General features: G+C 34.5%; 1 long non-coding RNA gene across 1 annotated transcript in view; it reads left to right on the plus strand.

The window, feature by feature from the left end:
• The window catches only part of LOC112604988, a 1409957-nt gene that overhangs the window by 835165 nt on the left and 553148 nt on the right, over positions 1 to 21644 (plus strand). The window contains exon 8 of the long non-coding RNA XR_003115321.1: positions 5015 to 5054. This is a non-coding gene — a long non-coding RNA (uncharacterized LOC112604988). The remainder of the gene's footprint in view (positions 1 to 5014; positions 5055 to 21644) is intronic.

Raw genomic sequence — 21644 nt, forward strand, 5'->3', positions numbered from 1 at the left:
GAAAATCATAAAACAATACACATTGAGTAGTGTACACATTTTAAACTAACAAAAAATGTAAGTGATCTTTGTTTCTAATAACTTTTTTCCTACCTCCATGTGGCTTTCTAATTTTCTCTTATTAAGTGCTGTGAAAAACAATAATTTCACTTCAGATAAGGTTTTAGTGCCTCAATAATTTCTATTTTCAACTGCTGGAAAGACAGTCTGTAGAATCTTTGTTCTTGTATTTTGGAAATAATGGGGAAATTTATTGACTACAGTTCCAACACAGACTCTAAACTCTGGAAAAGGTAGAAAGATATATATGCACAAAGAAATGCTGCACAGATTAACAAGGAGATAAAAAACTAATAGACTCTTTTCATGGTAAGACCCAAAAAGAAGAGATTTGCTCCAATGAGAAACAATACTCAATAACCTTTTTACATGATAACAAGAATTCACAAAAATCTACTTTTGGCTGGTGCATAATAGGAAAAAAAAAATAGCAAAAAAATTGAGCTTTGTATGTGGCCGGTTAGGTCAGTTTGTTAAGATGTGGCATTAAGTGAGATCAGATCACATAATTTCATTTTTAGAAATGACTTTTACAATTATCAACTTAAACCATTTCATTATAAAAATGAGAAAAATGAGCCTCATAAAGGTCAAGTAAATTTTCCAAGAAAGGACTTTTGATTAGTGCTCTCCTACACATAATTTCTATGTTATTTTCTCTATTTCACACAGTTTCTACACGAGTTATGTCCTTTGCCCTATGCTGTTCTTTAGCACACAGATTTCTATTTTTTGTATCAACTATATACAAGACATTATGTTTCATAAAATGCATTTATTATTTTAAACAGTGAATATTTCAAAATTAGTATTCCTAGTTCATCCTCATTTTATAGCTGAAGAAACTGAGTCTCAGGGGAGCTATGTGGATTCCTTAATATCACAGAGTTAGTAAGTGGCATGGTTAAAATTCAAATCCAATAGGTTCCTATCAGCCAAGTCCAAGGTCATTTTAGCAGACAGTGATGATTTTCTAGTTTTAGGTCTGCTAAAGAATAAAGAAAACAGTGAAGAAAGTTAAATCAGCAAATCTTACTTATTTCAGTAAATGTTAATTTCACTGCTCTGTAGTAGGTATATTTATTGAATTATATATGTAGGCAAAAACAGAGAAGCAAACTAAGAAAAAACAAAAACACAACTATATCACTTGGAAACAAGTTTTAGTATCACTTGGTCTTTTATTATCTTTCAGTGGGCTTATAAAAGTGACTGTATATAGACTTCCATTTCAGTCCAGGAGGATTAACAGGTATTTGATTTGCCCTCACATCTCAATCAACTAGAAAACAGACAACTATATAAAACAATGGTTTTCAGTTATTGTACAGCAGGCAGTGCAGAACTGTGATCCCAGAGAGAAGGAAAATAAATGAGATAATTCCCATAATTGCAATAGTTTAGTTTTCAGAAGTAGTTTCCAGGTAACAACAGAAGAGAAAAAGCCAAACAAACCTCAGAAATCTCTGTGAGTGGAGAAAAAAGGAGATTAGTATTTGGGAATACTGAGGTGCTCATGATTTGTGGGACAGACCACTAGAGAAAAAGAAGCTGAATTAGGTATAAGAACACACCTTGAAAGGCTCTAACTGATCCCGGAAAACTCTATTGCATACCAGAACAAAGAGGGCAATATTATTTTAAAACTACCATACAGAAACAAATAATGAGAAATACAAAATGTACAGCATACAATGAAAATCACCAGGCATGTAAAGAAGCAGAAAGATAAGACCAATAATTAAGATAAAATTTAAGAAATGTAAACAAATCTAGAAATCACCATTGCAGTTAGCAGAGAAGGACATAATAGCAGTGACTATAAATATGTTCCAAAAGTTCAAAGTAAGTGAAAATAGGAACATGATGAAGAAATAAATAGAATACATAAAAAATAAAAATTGAACTTTTAGATTTAATAATGCAATATCTTTTAAAAGTATATTCGTGATATTAACAATAGATTAAATTACATGTTTCAAAAGAAACAGTGGTAAACATGAAGTAGTAGGAAAAAAAGAAAACTATCCAAAATATAAAGAGAATAGGACATCAAAAACTCGTGGGACAATTTCAAGTATAATTAGGTCTACAGAATAAAGGGAGAGAGAGTCAGAAAAAAATGTTTAAAGAAATAATTGCCAAAATTTTTTTCAAATTTAATAGAATTTATAAACCCATGAATTCAAAAGCTCAACAAATCTGAAGCAGAAAAAAAGAAGAAAAAGAAAACACTGCTATGGCACATCCTAATCAAGTTGGTGAAAGCCAGAGTTAAACAAAAGCCAAATCTACTCAGCCCAGAATTTTACATAACATAGCATATAGCTTGCAAACAAACACAGCATAGCTTGATTCCTAAATAAACATATGGCATCACATGTCATTTAATGGTCGCCCTTTAAAAAAAAATTGGTGTAACTTCAGTAAAGAGCACAACCTTAAATATTCAGCTTAATATGAAGCATATGTATGCATCAATGTAACTATCACCCTTAAATTGAATATACATCATTCCAGAAGGTTCTTTAAAAATTTGTTTTTTTATATTTACGTAGTAGGTGTGTATATTTTGGGTGTACATCAGATGTTCTGGTACAGGCATGCAGTGTGAAATAAGCACATCATGGAGAATGGGGTATCCAAACCCTCAAACATTTTTTCCTTTGAGGTACAAACATTACAATTACATTCTTTAAGCTATTTAAAAATATACAATTAAGTTATTATTGACTACAGTTACCGTATTGTTCTATCAAATAGTAGGTCTTATTAATTCTTTCTGTTCTTCGTGCCCATTAACCATCTCCACCTTCCTCCCAACCCCTGGTAACCATCCTTCTAGTCTCTGTATCCACGAGTTCATTCATATCAAATCAATCAAATCATGATTTGATTTTTAGATCCCATAAATAAGTGTGAGCATGCAATGTTTGTCTTTCTGTGCCTATTTCACTTAATACAATGACCTGCATTTCCATCCATGTTGTTGAAAATGACTAGATCTCTTTCTTTTTATGACTGAATACTACTCCATTGTGTGTATGTACCACATTTTCTTTATCTATTCATCTGCTGATGGACACTTAGGCTGCTTTCAAATCTTAACTATTTATTGTAAACAGTGCTGCAACAAACACAGGAGTACAGATTTCTCTTTGATATACTGGTTTCCTTTATTTAAGGTCTATATCCAGCAGTGAGATTGCTAGATCATATGGTAGCTCATTTTTCAGTTATTTCAGCAACCTCCAAACTGTTACAGTGGTTGCATCAATTTACATTCCCACCAACAGTGTACGAGGGTTCCCTTTTCTCCACATTCTCTCCAGCATTTTTATTGCTTGTCTTTTGGATAAAAGACATTTTAACTGGGGTGAGATTATATCTCATTGAAGTTCTGATTTGCATTTTTCTGATGATCATTGATGTTGAGCACCATTTCATAAGCCTGTTTGTCATTTGCATGTCTTCTATTCAGAAATGGCTATTCAAATCTTTTGCCCATTTCTTGATTGGATTACAAGATTTTTTTCCTATAGAGTTGTTTGAGCTTCTTATATAGTCTGGTTATTAATCCCTTGTCAGATGGGCAGTTTGCAAATATTTTTTCCCATTCTGTGGGTTGTCTCTTAACTTTGTTGACTGTATCCTTTGCTATGCAGAAGCTTTTTATCTTGATGTGATCCCATGTGTCCATGTTTGCTTTGGTTGTCTGTGCTTGTGGGGTGTTGTTCAAGAAGTCTTTGTCCAGACCAATGTCCTGGAGATTATCCCCAATGTTTTCTTGTAGTAGTTTCATAGTTTGAGGTCTTAACAAGTGTTTAATCCATTTAGATTTGACTTTTGTATATGACAAGAGATAGGGGTGTAGTTTCATTCATTTGAGTTTGACTATTCAGTTTTCCCAGCAGCATTTATTGAAGAGATTGTCTTTTTACCAGTGTATGTTCTTGGCACCTTTGTCAAAAATGAGTTTCCTGTAGGTGTGTTGATTTGTTTCTGGGTTCTCTATTTGTTCCATTAGTCTATGTGTTTGTGTTTATGCCAGTACCATGCTGTTTTGGTTACTATATGTCTGTAGTATAATTTGAAGTCAGCTAATGTGATTCCTCCAGTTTTGTTCCTTTTGCTTAGGATAGCTCTGTCTATTATGGGCCTTTTGTGGTTCCATACATATTTTAGATTTTTTTTTATTTTATTTCTATGAAGATTGTCTTTGGTATTTTGTCAGGGAATGCACAGAATCTGTAGGTTGCTTTGGGTAATATGGACATTTTAGCAATATTGATTCTTCCAATTCATGAACATGAAATACATTTCCATATTTTGACATCTTCTTTGATTTCCTTCATCAGTGTTTTATAGTTTATAGAGATCTTTCATGTCTTTGATTAAGTCAGTTCCTAGGTGTTTAATTTTATGTGTGGCTATTATAAATGGGATTACTTTTTAAATTTCTTTTTCATATTGTTCACTGTTGGCATATAGAAATGCTACTGATTTTTGTATGTTAATTTTGTGTCCTGTAACTTTATTACATTTGTTTGTCAGTTCTAGTAGTTTTCTTTTTAAGTCTTTAGGTTTTTCCAAATATAAGATCATATCATCAGCAAACAGGAATAATTTGACTTCTTCCTTTCCAATTTAGATGCCCTTTATGTCTTTCTCCTGTTTAATTGCTCTAGCTAGGACTTCCAGTACTATGTTGGATAACAGAAGGTTCTTTTATAATCCTTCTCAGAGATAATAATTCTGGTTTCAAAAACTAAATATTAAATTTTGTCTAGTCTTAAACAGCATATGAATTAAATCATATTATAATAACTTGTGTGTTTGTCCTCTTTCATTCAACATATTATCTGTGAGAATTATCTATGATTTTGCATTTTTCAGGAATACTTTTTGTTGATTTTATAAATGCACTAAAATTCTTCCATTCTCTTTTTTGTAGATGTTTGCGTTGCTCCCAGTTTTATGCTACCATGAATGAGGTCAGTAGAAATATTTTTATACATACTGTTGGCTAATGTAGTCAATTATGTTTTTGTGATATATACCTAAACATAGCATTGTTGGGTCATAAGGTAGAAGTATGCCAGGCTTAATAGATGTTGTCAAGAGTTACTCACAGTAATTGAAGTAATTTATATTTCTACCAACACTACATGAGGGTTTCAGTTTCTTCACTTTCTCACCAACAGTTGACATTGTCTGTCTTCTTAATTTTCGTTTTTGGTTTTTGCTTGGAGTCAGTTGAAAAATTATTGACATTTTACTTTGCATTTTCTTGATGCATAAAGATGTTGAGCATATTTTATATGCTTATTGGCCATTAAGCTATATAACTTTTGCTTGTTCAAGTTTCCCAGTTTTTAAAGTGTGTCTTTGGTTGTTTAATTATGAATTTGTAGGATTCATTTATAACCTGGATATGTATTCTTTGTTAGATATATTTGTTTTATGTATCTTCTTCCTTTTTTTTTTTTTTGGACTTACCCATTTCAATGAACAAAAGATCTTATTTGAAAGAAGTCCAATTTATCAGTATTTTGATTTTGGGGTGAGCATATTTGTTCTGTTTAACAAATACTTGTTCACCCAAGTTCACAGAATTATTTTCCTATATATTCTCGAAGATTTATTGTTTTACCTTCCATAGACCTGTAGATCTATTTTCCATTTCAGATTAATTTTTACATATGGCATAAGGAATGAGTCAAAAATTATTTTGTTTTCTATAAGGTTATCTAATTATTCCAACACTATTTACTTAAAAGATTATTTTTAAAATATTCAGCTAATGTGAATCCTATTTTATAAATCATGTGAACGTATGTTTATACAGTAGTTTCCCCTTATCTGCAGGATATCTGTGAAGGATTTTTATTTTTTTCCTAATATGTAGAAATAAAATTGAATTCTGCATATTTACTTCTAATCTAATGACTTTAGTAGTTTGACTCAGGGGTAGACTGTTTGGATTTAGATCAGTTGACATTTCTGAACTTCTCAAATCCACAAAGTTATGTCTTTCATCAGGTTAGATATTAGTCAATATTTTTAAAATGTGGTTTCTGGCCTATTTTCTCTGTTATCCCACTATTAAACTCCAATTATAAGTAGGTTAGATATTTTGGCTGTATGGTATTATTTTTCTCATATTTTAAATATTTTTCTTACTTTTCTTTACACTTTTTTTTGTGATATAGTGTGCTTGTGGAGATTTGCATTATCTTATATTCCTGTAAAGATTGTTGAGTTTCTATTTTGGTTTGTAGGTGTTTGCCTTGTTTTATTTTAAAATTGAAATACGAAGGTTTCATCTTGATTCTATTGATGCTTTACTTTAGGCTATGTTAAGGTGGTTCTATTTTTATTTTGCCTTTACATCTAAGGCACAATCATTTAGAGGTCACAACTGAATACCCATTGTCTTTTGTATTGCATGTAAATTCTATCTGGGCCTGGATTTCAACATATACCATGTCTTGTGCAACCTCTCTTCTTTGCTAGGTCTTCTAGCTGTCTTTTCTATGTGCGTGAAGCTTAAGAGTCAACCAAAGTTGGGAGAGAATTTTTTATACAGGTTTTTAGATAATTTTTCTCTGCCACTCTCTCCTGCATATCAAGTTCCAGCTGCATTCGCAAGCCAGAACTCTGTATTTCTTTTGACCAATAAACTTCCACTTTCTATGAAAAATGTATTTTAAAATTCGTTTAAGGAGAAATTCAATGTGAATATTAATCCCCTCTTGTGTGCTTCGTTTGTATTAATCACTAGTGCTTCCTGGTGGTAACAAAATTTGGTTTGGTCCAGCTTTCGTAATTGCCCGGCATGGAGGAGTCAGTCTGATACAGTTACTTTTTAATGGCCCATATTAGTTTTTAAAAGGATACAAAATAAACTGCAAATAACTGCAAACAGCACACTCATATTAAGCTAATTGACATTTGTCTAATTTGTAGAAACAGTAAGAGGTTTCAGTATTTATTGCAAACACTTTACATCAAATACCTCAGTGATTGCTGAATCTCAAGATGAAAACCACCGATAAAAATAAACATTTTGTATTTCAGAATTAAGACCCAAACCTATATACTCACCTTGAGTAACCAATATTACTCACCTTAAGTAATCAATATTAATTAATGTATTCATTCCTTGTTAAATTAGTATTTGTTGATAAACTACTAGTTGCCAAGTAATCTCCAAAAGTGTGTGAAACAATTAGAAAAGAAAGATCAAATTGATAAACTGCATCATAGTTAAGTTTAATTCTACTGTGCAAGATGTCTCATCATTATAGATGTCAAAAATTAATGTATCGTTATGTTTTAGAACAAGAAATAACCCTCAAAAAAGTAAATAGGTGAAAGATTAAATAATAAGAAACTGTAGAATAGTGTAGCAAATAGGAAAAGTTTTTAAATATTATAATGTCATACATTGTTAGAAATGTAAAAATATATACACACAGATAAGAAGCTTCTAGGATTGATTAAATCTTTATTTCAAGAAAATAGTAGGCCGGGCGTGGTGACTCATGCCTGTAATCCCAACACTTTGGGAGGCCAAGGCGGGCAGATCATGAGGTCAGGAGTTTGAGACCAGCCTGACCAACGTGGTGAAATCTTGTCTCTACTAAAAGTACAAGAATTAGCTGTGTGTGGTGGCATGTGCCTGTAATCCCAGCTACTCAGGAGGCTGAGGTAGGAGAATCGCTTGAACACCGGAGGTGGAGGTTGTAGAAGGCCAAGATCACTCCACTGCACTCCAGCCTGGGTGACAAAAAAACACAGTATGAGTACAGTTGTTCTCAAGGAAAATCAGGCAATATACATATCCACATTTTAATAATATAGCCTTTGAAATAATTTCATTTTCAAAAATTATCTTACAAACTATTTGATATGTACAAATATACACAAAAAATCACGTTCATCTGACCATTATTTATAATGGTAAAAATAAAAAGCCACCTAGTAAATATTTTCAAGGGACTAGCTATGTGATAAGACTATTTGCAGGTATTCTCAAAATATAGCTAAGATTATGAGAATATTCTGGATGTAGAATGTAAAGTAAAATAAGGTATCAAAAACATTTTCACTATTGTTGTCATTCCTATATTTATATTTTAACAAGAAAAATTTTTAAACAGTGGTTTTAATTACTCCCACCCCCACCTTATATTAGGAATGTTCACTACATGATGATGTAATAGGGAGTTATTTTTATAATTAGTTTTGTTTTTTTTTTTCATTTTTTTTTTTTTACTTCAGCAGGTTTTTTGGGAACAGGTAGTTTTTGGTTACATGAATAAGTTCTTTAGTGTACACTACACCCAATGTGTAGTCTTCTATCCTTTCCCACCACCAGTCACCATTTTCCCCCAAGTCCCCAAAGTCCAATGTATCATTCTTATGCCTTTGAGTCCTCACAGCTTAGCTTCCACGTGTGAATGAAAACATATGACACTTGTTTTCCATTTCTGAATTACCTCACTTAGAATAGTAGTCTCCAATTTCATCCAGGTTGCTGTAAATGACATTATTTCACTCCTTTTTATGACTGAGTAGTATTCCATGATATATATCTATATCACATTTTCTTTATCCACTCGTTGATTGATGGGCTTTTTAACTGGTTTCATACTTTTGCAATTGCAAATTATGCTGTTATAAACGTGTGTGCAAGCATCTTTTTTGTATAATGACTTCTTTTCATCTGGGTAGATACCTAGTAGTGGGATTACTGGAAGAAATGGTAGATTTACTTTTAGTTCTTCAAGGAATCTTCACGCTCTTTTCCACAGTGGTTGTACTAGTTTACATTCCCACCAACAGTGTAAAAGTGTACCATTTTCACTTCATCCACACCAACATCTTTTTTTTTATGTATTTTTATTTTTTTATTATGGCCTTTCTTGCAGAAGCGAGGTGGTATCACACTGTGATTTGGATTTGCATTTCCCTGATAATTAGTGATGTTGAGCTTTTTTCTATGTGCTTCTTAGCTATTTGTATATCTTCTTTTGAGAATTATCTATTCATGTCCTTAGCCCACTTCTTGATGGGATTTTTTTTTTTTTTTTTTTTTTTTTTTCTTGCTGGTTTGTTTGATTTCCTTGTAGATTCCGGATATTAGTCCTTTGTTGGATGTATAAATTGTGAAGATTTTCTCTCACTCTATGGGTTGTCTGTTAACTCTGTTCATTATTTTTGTTTTACTTTTTTGTTTAATTCAGTCCCATCTATTTATGTTTGCTTTTGTTCCATTTGCTTTTGAGTTCTTGATCATGAAGTCTTTGCTGAAGCCAATGTATACAAGGGTTTTTCCAATGTTATCTTCTAGAATCTTTATGGTGTCAGGTCTTAGATTTATGTCTTTGATCCATCTTGAGTTGAGTTTTGTATAAGGTGAGAAATGAGGATCCAATTTCATTCTTCTACTTGTGGCTTACCAATTATCCCAGTACCATTTGTTGAACACGGTGTTTTTTCCCCACTTTACGTTTTTGTTTACTTTGTCGAAGATCAGTTGGCTGTAAGTATTTGGGTTTATTTCTGGGTTCTCTATTCTGTTCCATTTGTCTATGTGCTTATTTTTATACCAGTACCATACTGTTTTGGTGACTATGGTCTTATAGTATAGTTTCATGTCAGGTAATTGATGCCTTCAGATATATATATATATATATATTTTTTTTTTTTTGGCTATGTGGGCTCTTTTTTGGTTCCATATGAATTATAGGATTGTTTTTTCTAATTCTGTGATGAATGATGGTGGCATGTTGATGGGAACTGCATTGAATTTATAGATTGCTTTTGGCTGTGTGGTCATTTTCACAATATTGATTCTACCCATCCATGAGCATGGGGTGTGTGTTTGTTTGTTTGTGTTGTCTATGATTTCTTTCAGCAGCGTTTTGTAGTTTGTGCAGGTAGAGGTCTTGCACATCCTTGGTTAGATATATTCGTAAGTATTTTTTTTTTTTTTTGGCAGCCATTGCATTCTTGATTTGACTCTCAGCTTGGTCACTGTTGGTATATAGCAGAGCTACTGATTTATGCACATTAATTTTGTATCCTGAAAGTTCAATGAATTCATTTACCAGTTTTTTTAATAGCTACATTTTATTGTCATCTCTGCTAAATTTATATTTTTGTATATGTTTAAAGCAGCAGCATACTTAGTTAAGAAGTTCAAAAGCATAAATCAGTCCTGGAGGTCTAAAGGAATTTTTAGCTGTGGCAATACATATTTGTTTGGTTACCAAAGAGATACTTTATTGAATACTGCCTTTTAAAGGTAGTGACAAGATTTTGCCTACCTTCCAAGATGTTAAATTAAGGGTTCAGGTTTTAAGAAAACTTATTATTCATTCTACAACTTCCCCTAACAAAGGTATTATCTACTATCTTTCTGTCTATCCTTCACCTACTGATCTGTTCATAAATTTATATTGATGAAAATAGAAATGGTTAAAACCAAATCTGCTTTCACAATAACGTGTTAGAAGATGATTAAGAAGTTCAACCCATGATTGTGTATGCTTTATTATATACAAGTTAAACACACAGCAAACAACCTGGCATGTGACAAACACTTAAACTGTTTGTGAAATAAGTGGATGCACTAAACCCACTAAGGAATTTTCTAGGAATCTTCATGTGACAACATACATGGACAGCACTTATGTCACTCAGAATCTTTTTAGTTTTTCTTTCCAAGGTCACCATTTCTACAGCTTCTGACCAGAAAGCCCCACTTCCTTGTTGCTATGGAACGTTATCTTGCACTCTGGGATTTTTTAGATAATTGTTATTTTTCAGAAGGCATTAATTATTGCCCAATTTTTAAATTCTAACATCACACTTTAAGTAGTTTAGGTACTATCAATCACATCAGAACCTCAGGTTACCTGAAAATACAACTTCGTTTCTTTCTGACAATCTAGATCTTTCGAAAATACAACGTTATCAAGTGAAAGCCAAACAGGACATTAAGACTCTTGGTACTACTTGACTGAGAGGGTTCTGCATCTTGATGCGTCATTTTTTTTAATGAATTCTTTGGTGTGCTGTAGTTAATATGATATTGTATGTAAACATATACATAATAGATTCATACAGAGAATACAGTAATGTTAAATATAACACAAGGTAATTTTATTTTATGTGCTTCGTGGCCTTTGTTTCACGTATATGTTTGTAAGGAGAAAGATCACAGAAACTGAAACCCCAGAATCAGTTATTGCATTTAGGATTCCAAAAACTGAAAATGAAATATCAAGTTCCTACCACCAAATAAGAGCATTCCATAAATGGAAGGCAAATAATCCCTTTCAATTGCCTAATTTAAGATAGGTTCTTTGGGGAGAAGAATATTGCAAATAGAAATGTAGTGTTGAAAAAAAGCATTTTATTTTCTGGATCTATTTGCTTTCTGATAAGTAGAACAAGTATTTCATAGCACTGGAAAGTGTGAGAAGTTTATATAGACGTTAATAATACCATAATTTTATTTTGAATTGAAAAAAAGTTTAGAATATGCACTTTTAGACATATATGATGTCTTTACAGGTCATCAATTCAAAGCTTCATTTTAATCTATTAGGAAATGATGCCTGGAACAATGAAGCTCATCTCTGACTGCACAGCCAACCAGTGACTATGACAGTACTAAAGCTAAAATCTACATTTTAACCAGTGTTCCTGCCACGGCACAAAAAACTACATTTTTGACCCAGTGCTTCTACTGCCACATTAAACTCCTACATAGTGAAGTAAAGAAATATTTGGTTGAATGAAGCACGTTAGGATAAAAATGAAGAGATTGAAGGAAGATTGATACAGTGTTGCAAGATAGTGGCAGAACTTGGAATCAGAAACAGCAGGGTGATACTCCTGTACATTATTTTCTCACAGCCTGATACTTAAAAATACCATTTTAACTACAGCACACCAAATGTCCATTTAAAAAATTACAACTCAGTTATACATATGCAAGGTTTACTCTAAAACTAATAACAGCCAACGTTTTTGAAAGGCTGCTATGAAATAAATGGATGATAAATGCAATAAATGTGTTAAAGGAAAAACTACAAATTAAATTTAGCAGAGTGTATTTGAGCAAATAAATGGTTTATGAACAAGGCACTGCCCTGAACCAGTATTTAGAAAGCCTCACCCAGCAATGTGTACAGGCAGTATTTATCCACAGGGGGAAAAGAAAAGTAACATAAATAGCCTGATTGGTTATAGCTTGACGTTTGCCTTATTTGGACATGTCTGAGCAATTTGCAGCCTGTGATTGGCTGAAAGCGTGGGTGTTATGATTGGCCGTGACCCAGTTACTTGTTACAAGAATATACTTTCAAGTTAGGTGAGATCGTAGTTTTATTTTTCTGGATTTGTTTTTCTAGTAGAATTCTCCTTTTATTTTGTATGTATGTATTTATTTTTTTGAAGACAGCATTTAATAAAATTTAAGTAATGCCTAAGTACTTGAGCTCTGCTGGTTTACTAATACATTTTTTAAATTATACTTTAAGTTCAGGAGTACATGTACAGAATATGCAGTTTTGTTACATAGGTATACATGAGCCATGGTGGCGTGCTGCATCCTCAACCCATCACCCGCATTAGGTATTTCTCCTAATAGTATCCCTACCCCAGCCCCCCACCCCCTGACAGCCCCCGGTGTTTGATGTTCCCTTCCCTATATCCATGTGTTCTCATTGTTCAACTCCCACTATGAATGAGAACAAGCAGTGTTTGGTTTTCTGTTCTTGTGATAGTTTGCTGAGATTGATGGTTTCCAGCTTCATCCATGTCCCTGCAAAGGGACATCCCTTTTTATGGCTGTATAATATTCCATGGTGTATATGTGCCACATTTTCTTTATCCAGTCTATTATTGATGAACATTTGGGCTGATTCCAAGTCTTTTCTATTGTGAATAGTGCCGCAATAAACATACATGTGCACGTGTCTTTATAGTAGAATGATTTCTAATCCTTTACGTATAAACCCAGTAATGAGATTGCTGTGACAAGTGGTATTTCTAGTTCTAGATCCTTGAGGAATCACCACACTGTCTTCCACAATGGTTGGACTAATTTACACACCCATCCCTAGTTCTCCATATCATCCCTACTTCTCCATATCATCTCCAGCATCTCTTGTTTCCTGACTTTTTATTGATCACCATTCTAACTGGCATGAGATGGTATCTCATTGAGGTTCTGATTTGCATTTCTCTAATGATCAGTGATGATGATGAGCATTTTTTCATATTTTTGTTGACTGCATAAATGTCTTCTTTTGAGAAGTGTCTGTTCATATCCTTTGCCCACTCTTTGATGGGGTTGTTTTTTCTTGTAAATTTGTTTAAGTTCTTTGTAGATTCTGGATAGTAGCCCTTTGTCAGATGGATAGATTGCAAAAATTTTCTAGCATTCTGTAGGTTGCCTTTTCACTCTGATGATAGTTTGTCTTGCTGTGCAGAAGCTCTTTAGTTTAATTAGATCCCATTTGTCAATTTTTGTTTTTGTTGCCATTGCTTTTCGTGTTTTAGTCATGAAGTCCTTGCTCATGCCTATGTCCTGAATATGTAGCCATGAGGAAATATACTTATTATTACCGTCTCTAGCTTAAGTAATGCTAAAGGAGAAAATATGATTATAAGTATTTGTAATTATTTTGGTATGATGACATTTGTTTTTTAATGTCTTCTCTGCCTAGCTGTAGCTAATCAAAAAAAGCTAAATCTTATCATTTAAATAGGTGGCCTTAGTTATATAGGATGGCACTTAGCTTAATAATTTCAATTTTCTTCATTAATTCTACTAAATTGCTCCAACTGTAATATTGCTACACTGTACTTTACATGAGGAGCAATATTATAGCATTCAAAACAAATATTTACCCTGTTTTATCTTTTATGGGTTTTTCAAAAAGAATACAACTTATTAACAAGTAGTCAACAAACGCAAAATACAAATGCTTTTTTCCATCATGATTTTTAAGTATGTTCTGGCTCCTAATATGGCAATTTTGCCTACTGAAATTTTCATTCCAACCTAAGGTATTTGGTAGAAAGATGCTTAACACTTACTTCTGAGTGACATTAGCTCAATTGCCCAGTTTGTAGGAGACAACCAAAGCTAACCTTTATTATCATGTTTTACTGTTTATAAAATGCTTCATGTATGGCCCTATTTGATTCCAGGATCTTAAATCCCATTTCATAGAAAAGAGGCAGTGACAAAAATTTATCTGTGCATATAATTAATTAGTGAAAGAACAGGGACTTGAGTCTGTGTTTTCTAAACTCAGTCTCCTGTTTTTGTATTAGTCAGTCCACTTCACCCTGCAGTCTCACAGCCTATGCCCTTGTCATAAAACTCCTTTGCCTGACTACATTTACTGTGTATGTATGTAAAGAAGCTGGTATCAAATCCTCCCATTATGAGCATGGTAAAAATCCCAACGCTTTCAAATGTTCACTGTTCATAAACATTCATTAATTGGAAACAAGTACCAAAACATGCTGGATTTTATTAGGCTCTGAAGTATAAAGAGGAGAGAGAATTTACATGCATGAGGAAAACTGCCCTTCTGAAAATGCTACAAGTAACTGCAATTCCTTAGACAGTAACACTTTCCAGGTTTATCTACATGGAACTCTACAATCCCAGAATGAACATATTCCTATAAAATGAAGTATCCTAAAAGCAAAGAAAAAGAGGAAAAAGGTTCTGGCACTGGTGGGTTGGTTATAACTCTAAAGAAGATGCAGTTGACCTAGAGAAAACTTTGATATGGAAAATAGCTCAGATTTATCCCAATGCCTCTCATAATTAGCTCTTTTACTAAATGGGCCTATCTATCTCAATATTTCCAAGATAATTCTTTGTGGCTCAGTGACAAATAGCGAGGCACCATCTGCACATAAAATCTTTTTATGTTCTGATTCTCTTGTTATTGTATCTTGATGCTAATGCTATTCTTAAGGCCATGTATGCACTGGTAAAGAAGTAGGTGCATACTTCTTGTGGACTTTTGGTTAAATTTACAACACTAAAAGTGTATTTCCTAATTTTACCTTTTGTGGGAAATTCATCTTCTGGGAAAATTAACAAAAAGTAAGGATCTGTGGTCCACTACAAGTAGCAGCTCCAGTTTACTTGTACTGGGGTTGTATAGATAATTTAGATAGTATAGACAGTTAAATGATTTAGATGGAAGAATACTGAAGATGTATCTTATAGGTAACTTTTTTGTATAATTGTATAGTAGTTTCAAGTAATTTTGAATTGCATGACACTGACTGTCAGGGAAAAGAAAATGCATGAATGCGATAAACTGTTTTCATGTTATTTATGACCAAATGGGGAATTTAACCATTATGATATTGCACCAAAATGACTCAGTGAATTGATAACCATAGTGTATTTTATTTCTTATTATGAGAGAGGAACAATATATTTCATGCTAAATTTTGTTAATACTGCGCTCAAATGTGTGATCAGTATAATTCATATCCTTCTATGGGGCAATGGCTTTCACCGTAGGGCTGAGGGTACATAAATTGTAATAAATGTTGTATACATTTGTTGAAGTATCTGAATTTCCATTTCACAAAAATATACAGATGTGCAGATGCATTGATTGACTTGTTAAAGATTTTTTTGTTGTTTTATGTCTCTATTGACTTTTCTTTTCTCTCATGCTTAAAAGTTACTATTCTACACATTTATAGAATGGGAGGCCATACTCCACTATTTATTATCTCCTGTTCCTTATTTCTTTGTGTGGGTATCTGCTAAATGGAAACAGTGTGGGCATTATCTTCATAAACTTTCTTTTCATGTGCCATTAGGCTTCAGCCAGCATCATTCATACATTAATTAATTCATTTATTTTTTTAAAAATCTCATGAATATACTCTGTACTGTGTATCTTGATAAGCAGATACACCTCTATGTAAAAAATTATTAAGACCTTGTGCTGTAAATATGATAACCTCTATTTTACAAAAGAGAAAGGAGGACCAGAAAACTTAAGTAATTTGCCCAGAGACACATATCCAGTGAATGAGAAAGAATCAATTAGAAAATTAATCTTCCAAAATTAAGACTAGTTGCCTCAAATGAATGCTACAACTATATTCAGACATTTCTTTATGATGGGAGAATTAAAAGTGAATGTTTAAGGTCTTAGAATACAGAAAAGAGATAGAAGAATATTCTTCAAATTTTAGTGGGCTGAGCAGTAACTACTACAGACGTAGCTAGAGCACAAATTCCAGAGAAATGACATCAGCAAAATGGCAAAGTCGGTGGCTCCAAGCTCTTGTGCCCTTATAGAAAAATATATATGAAATATATATACACACATATATATGTATATACACACACATATATTCACACACACACTCACACACACACATAAAGGCAGACATGTCAGTATCAACATTGTCAGAACTTTGGAAAATATTCAAAGATTTATAACAACCTTGCGTTTTTTAATAAAGAAAATGCCAACTTGAAAACAGTAGGAAAGCTTTCCCATATTTAAACATTCCCTTGCCTCACTGTTTCCCTAGAATGACAGCAATCTGGAAGCAGTGATAGCCCATGTTTCCATCGCGGAATTCTGGTTCCAGCTTCTGGACCAAGAAGAGCAGATCTTATTTGTTCTTGTCTGTTCTAATATGTCTGGAGCCACCTAAAGCATTGATGCAAGTGCTCACCTTTGTTTTGGCTATATCAGAACTCAGGCCAGAAAAGTGGTGTGCATAGGTAGAAAATGCTGCAAGGTGAAATAACCTGAAAACGACTGAGACAAAAGATTATGGTTGAGAAATACAGTAGATTAAAAAAAAGAAGAAGAAAGCAAGCACTGGAGGAAAAGCTGGGAAGATTCTTTGAGAAAGTAGGGCATTCCGAAGCTCCAGTGCATACAGGAGAAATTAGAAAGCTATGTACACCAAACAACAGTACCCCAGAATATATAACACACACACCAAAAAACAGCATTATAGGGAGAAATTGAATAGGCAGATCTATAATTATATTTGGAGATCTCAATATACCACTTCCAATAATTAATAATTCTATGGGCCAATAATTAATAAAATATCTAGATAAAAGAGCAATAAAGAAGTAAAGGACTTTACCAACACTACAAACAAAGTAGATCTAGTGGACATATATGGAATACTCCCCCAACGACAGCAGGATACACTTTCTTGTCAAGTGGCTCTGAACCATTCTCCAGAATAGATGATACGTTAGGCCACAGAGACGTCTCACTAGATTTTAAAAGATTAAAATCATTCCAAGTATCTTCTGTAATAACAATGGATAAAGCTAGAAATAACAGAAATCAAAGTGAAACATTTACAAATATGTAGAAATTAACACTCTCTTAAACAACTAATAGGTTGAAGAAGAAATCAAAGAAAATTAGAAAATACATAAAGATGAATAAAAATTAAAATATACCAAATCTTATGGGATACAGTGAAGGCAGTGCTCAGAGGGAAAATGGTAGCTGTAAACATTTATATTAAGAAAGAAAGATCTCAAATCTATAATATTATACTTTGAGGAACAAGAAGGAGATGAGCAAACTAAACTGAACATTAGCAGAAATAAGGGAACAATAGGGATTAGAGGAGAGTTATGGAAAATGGAAAAACAGTATTGTGGTCAGAGCAAGTTGGTGCAACAGAAGCCTACACCATTGATCTTCCCAGTAGGAACACAAAATGTTAACAACTATCTGCACATAGGAAAGCACCATCACAAGAACCAAAAATCAAGTGACAATTATAGTACCTGATTTTAGTTTTATATCTCTGAAAAAGGCATAGAAGACAGTTGGAGAGACAGTCTTGTACAGCCAAAGCCAACCCTTTCTCCATCCCCTGGCAACAGCTGTGTGGCATGGAGAACGAGTCTATTCTTTTGTAGGAGAGAGGGCACAGTGGCTGGGGGACTTTACATTGAACTCAACACTGCCCTGTCACAGTGGAAAGCAAAGCCCAGCATCCATGCCCAGAAGGAGCATTTGGGCCAGGCCTTGCCAGAGGGGAATCAATCACCTATCCCAGCAGTCAGAGCTCAAGTTTCTTGGCAAGTCTTGCTACTGTGGGCCAAAGTGTTCTGTGATCCTACATAAACTTGAAAGGCAGCCTAGGCCACAAAGGCTGCAACTCCTAGAAAACTCGTAGTGCTGGGCTCTGCTCAGACCTGGTGAACTAGGATGGCATGTGACCTAGGGAGACAACAGCTTGGGTGGCTGGTGGAAGGCTTGTGCCACCCCTGCTCTAACCCCAGGCAGGGAAGCTCACAGCAGCAAACGTTTCACCATTTTGACTGCTTTCTGCTTATGAGGAGGAAAGTGAAGAGTAAAGAGAACTTTTTTCTTGTATCTTAGATACCAGCTCAGCCACAGTAGGATAAGGCACCAGGCAGAGTCGCTAGGACCCCATTCTAATCTCTAGCTTCTGGATGACATGTCTGGATACATACACTGTGAGCCAAAAGGGAACTCACTGCCTAAAGGGAAGAATCCAGTTCTGGCAGGGCTCATCACCTGATGACTAAAGAGTCCTGAATTACCAGCAGTGATACCAAGTGTTGGCTTTGGGTTCTGAGATGTGCTGACTTCAGATATGACTCAGCATATTTCCAGTTGTGGTGGCTATGGTGAAAGACCCCTTCTGTTTGAGAAAAGCAGAGGGAAAATTAAAGGGAACTTTGTCTTACACCTCAGGAATCAGCTTGACCACAGTAGAGTAGAGCATCAAGCAGGCTCATGGTGTCTCCAAGTCCAGGCATATGCTCTTAGACAGCATTTCTGAACTGGTCCTGGGTCAGAGGGGAGACCATAACCCCGAAGGGTGAACCCCAGACCTGGCAGCGTTCACCACAAGCTGACTAAAGAGCCCTTGGGTCCTAAGAGAACATCAGTGGTGGCCTAGCAGAACCCCCGGTGGGGCAGTGATTGTGCTGGTCACAGAGAGAGGTTCCTCTGCCTATGGAAAGGGGAAGGAGGAATGTAAAGGACTTCGTATTGTGTTCTGAGTGCCAGCTTAGCCACAGTAGAATGGAATATTAGGTAAAATTCTAAGATTTTGTATTCCAATCCCTGATTACCAGACAGCATCTCTGGACCTGCCCAAGGCCTGGGGGAACGAAATACCGTGAAGGAAAGGAAACAAACCTGGCTGGTTTCACTACCTGCTCATCGTAGAGCCCTGGGACCCTGAGTGAATCTAGTAGTGGTTGGAGAGGGCCTTGAGTGAGATCCAGTGCTGTGCTGACCCAGTTAGGTCTGACCCAGAGCAGTCCTAGGGGTGCTTACATCACCATACCTCCAGTTCTGGGCAGCTTAATGCAGAAAGGAAGACTCTTTTTGTTTGGAGAAAGCAAGGGAAAAGAAGAAGAGTCTCTGCTTGGTAATCCAGAGCATACTTCTGGATCTCATCCGAGGTTACCAAGGTGGAACCTCTATAAGTCTGCATAAATCACAGTGTTATTAGGCTGGGGTCCAAGCTCCTTCAAATACCTGGAAAGTCTTCTCAAGAAGGAAGGGCACAAACAAGTCCAGACTGTGAAGAATAGAATGAATAACAATCCAATGCCCAGACACCTTCAAACATCTACAAGTATTAAGATTATCTAGGAAAACATAACCTCAGCAATGAAACTAGATAAAGTACCAGAGATCAAGCCGGGAGAAACAGAGATAGGTGATTTTTTTTTTTTCAGACAGATAATTTAAAATAGCTGTGTTGAGGAAACTCAAAGAAATTCAAGATAACTCAGAGAAGGAATTCAGAATTCTCTCACATAAATTAAACAAAGAGATTGAGATAATTTTAAAAAATCAAACAGAAATGCTAGAGTTGAAAAATGTAACTGACATGTTGAAGAATGCATCAGAGTCTCTTAATAGTAGAACTGCACAAGCAGAAGAAAGAACCAGTGAGCTAGAAGATAGGCTATTTAAAAATACACAGTCAGAGAAGACTAAAGAATAAAAGAGTAACATTGATGCATGCCTACTAGATCTAGGAAATAGTCTTTAAAGGGCAAACATAAGAGTTATTGGCTGTAAAGAGGAGGTAGAGAAAAATGTAGGGGTAGAAAGTTTATTCAAAGGGATAATAACAGAGAGTTTATTTTTATTTATTTTGATAGAGCCTCACTGTTTTTGTTGTTGCTTATTTGCTTTTTTTGTTTGTTTTGTTTTGTTTTTGTTTTTGTTTTAGACAGAGCCTCACTGTGTCACCCTGCCGAGGCTGGAGTGCAATGGTGCAATCTTGGCTCACTGCCACTTCCATGTCCCAGATTCAAGCAATTGTCATGCCTCAGCCTCCAGAGTAGCTAAGACTATAGGCATGTGTCATTGCACCAGGCTAATATTTGTAATTTTAATAGAGACAGGATTTCGCCGTGTTAGCCAGGCTGGTCTTGAATCCTAGCCTCAAGCGATCCACCCACCTTGGCCTCCCAAAGTGCTGGGATTACAGGTGTGAGCCACTGTGCCCAGCCAGAACTTTCAAACCTACAGAAAAATATCAGCATTCAAGTACAAGAAGGTTATAGAACACCAGATTTAACCCCCCAAAAAACTACATCAAGGCATTTAATAATCAAACTCCCAAAGGTCAAGGAATTAAAAAGGGTCCTAAAAGCAGCAAGAGAAAATAAACAAGTAACATACAAAGGAGCTCCAATACATCTGGCAGCAAACTTTTCAGTGGAAACCTTAAAGGCCAGGTGAGAGTGGCATGACATATTTAAAGTGCTGAAAGAAAAAGTCCTTTATCCTAGAAGAATATATACAGTGAAAATATCTTTCAAGCATGAAAAAGAAATAAAGACCTTCCCAGACAAACAGAAGCCGAAGGATTTTATAAACACCTGATCTGTCCTACAAGAAATGCTAAGGCAGTTCTTTCATCTGAAAGGAAAGAATTTTAGTAACAAGAAGATATCATTTGAAGTTACAAAACTTACAGGTAATTGAAAGCACACAAAAAAATACAGAATATTATAAGACTGTAATTGCAGTGTGTGAACTCCTGTTTCCTCAAGTGGAAAGACTAAATGGTGAACTAATTAAAAAATGACTACAACCACTTTTCAAAACATAGACATTACAATAAGACATAAAGAGAAGCTGAGAAACTACAAAATATTAAAAGCAGAGAGATGAAGATAAAGTGCAGAGTTTTTATTAGTTTTCTTTGTATTCATTTCTTTGCTTACGCAATCAGTGTTAAATTGTCATCAGTTTCAAATAATGCGTTGTAAGATTATTTTTGCAATTCTCATGCCTACCTCAAATTGAAGAACATAATGGATAAAAAATAAAGAGCAAATAATTAAATTATATCACCATAGAAAATCACCTTCACTAAAAGTAAGGAAGGATTGAAAAGAAAAAAAAAAAAGAGAAAACCACACACACACACACACACACACACACACACACACACAAACCAAAAAAAAAAAAAAAACAGAAAACCAATTAGGAAATGGCAGGAATAAGTAA

This window comes from Theropithecus gelada, chromosome 13 (assembly GCF_003255815.1).
Source record: "Theropithecus gelada isolate Dixy chromosome 13, Tgel_1.0, whole genome shotgun sequence".
In the NCBI taxonomy this organism is placed as follows: domain Eukaryota; kingdom Metazoa; phylum Chordata; class Mammalia; order Primates; family Cercopithecidae; genus Theropithecus; species Theropithecus gelada.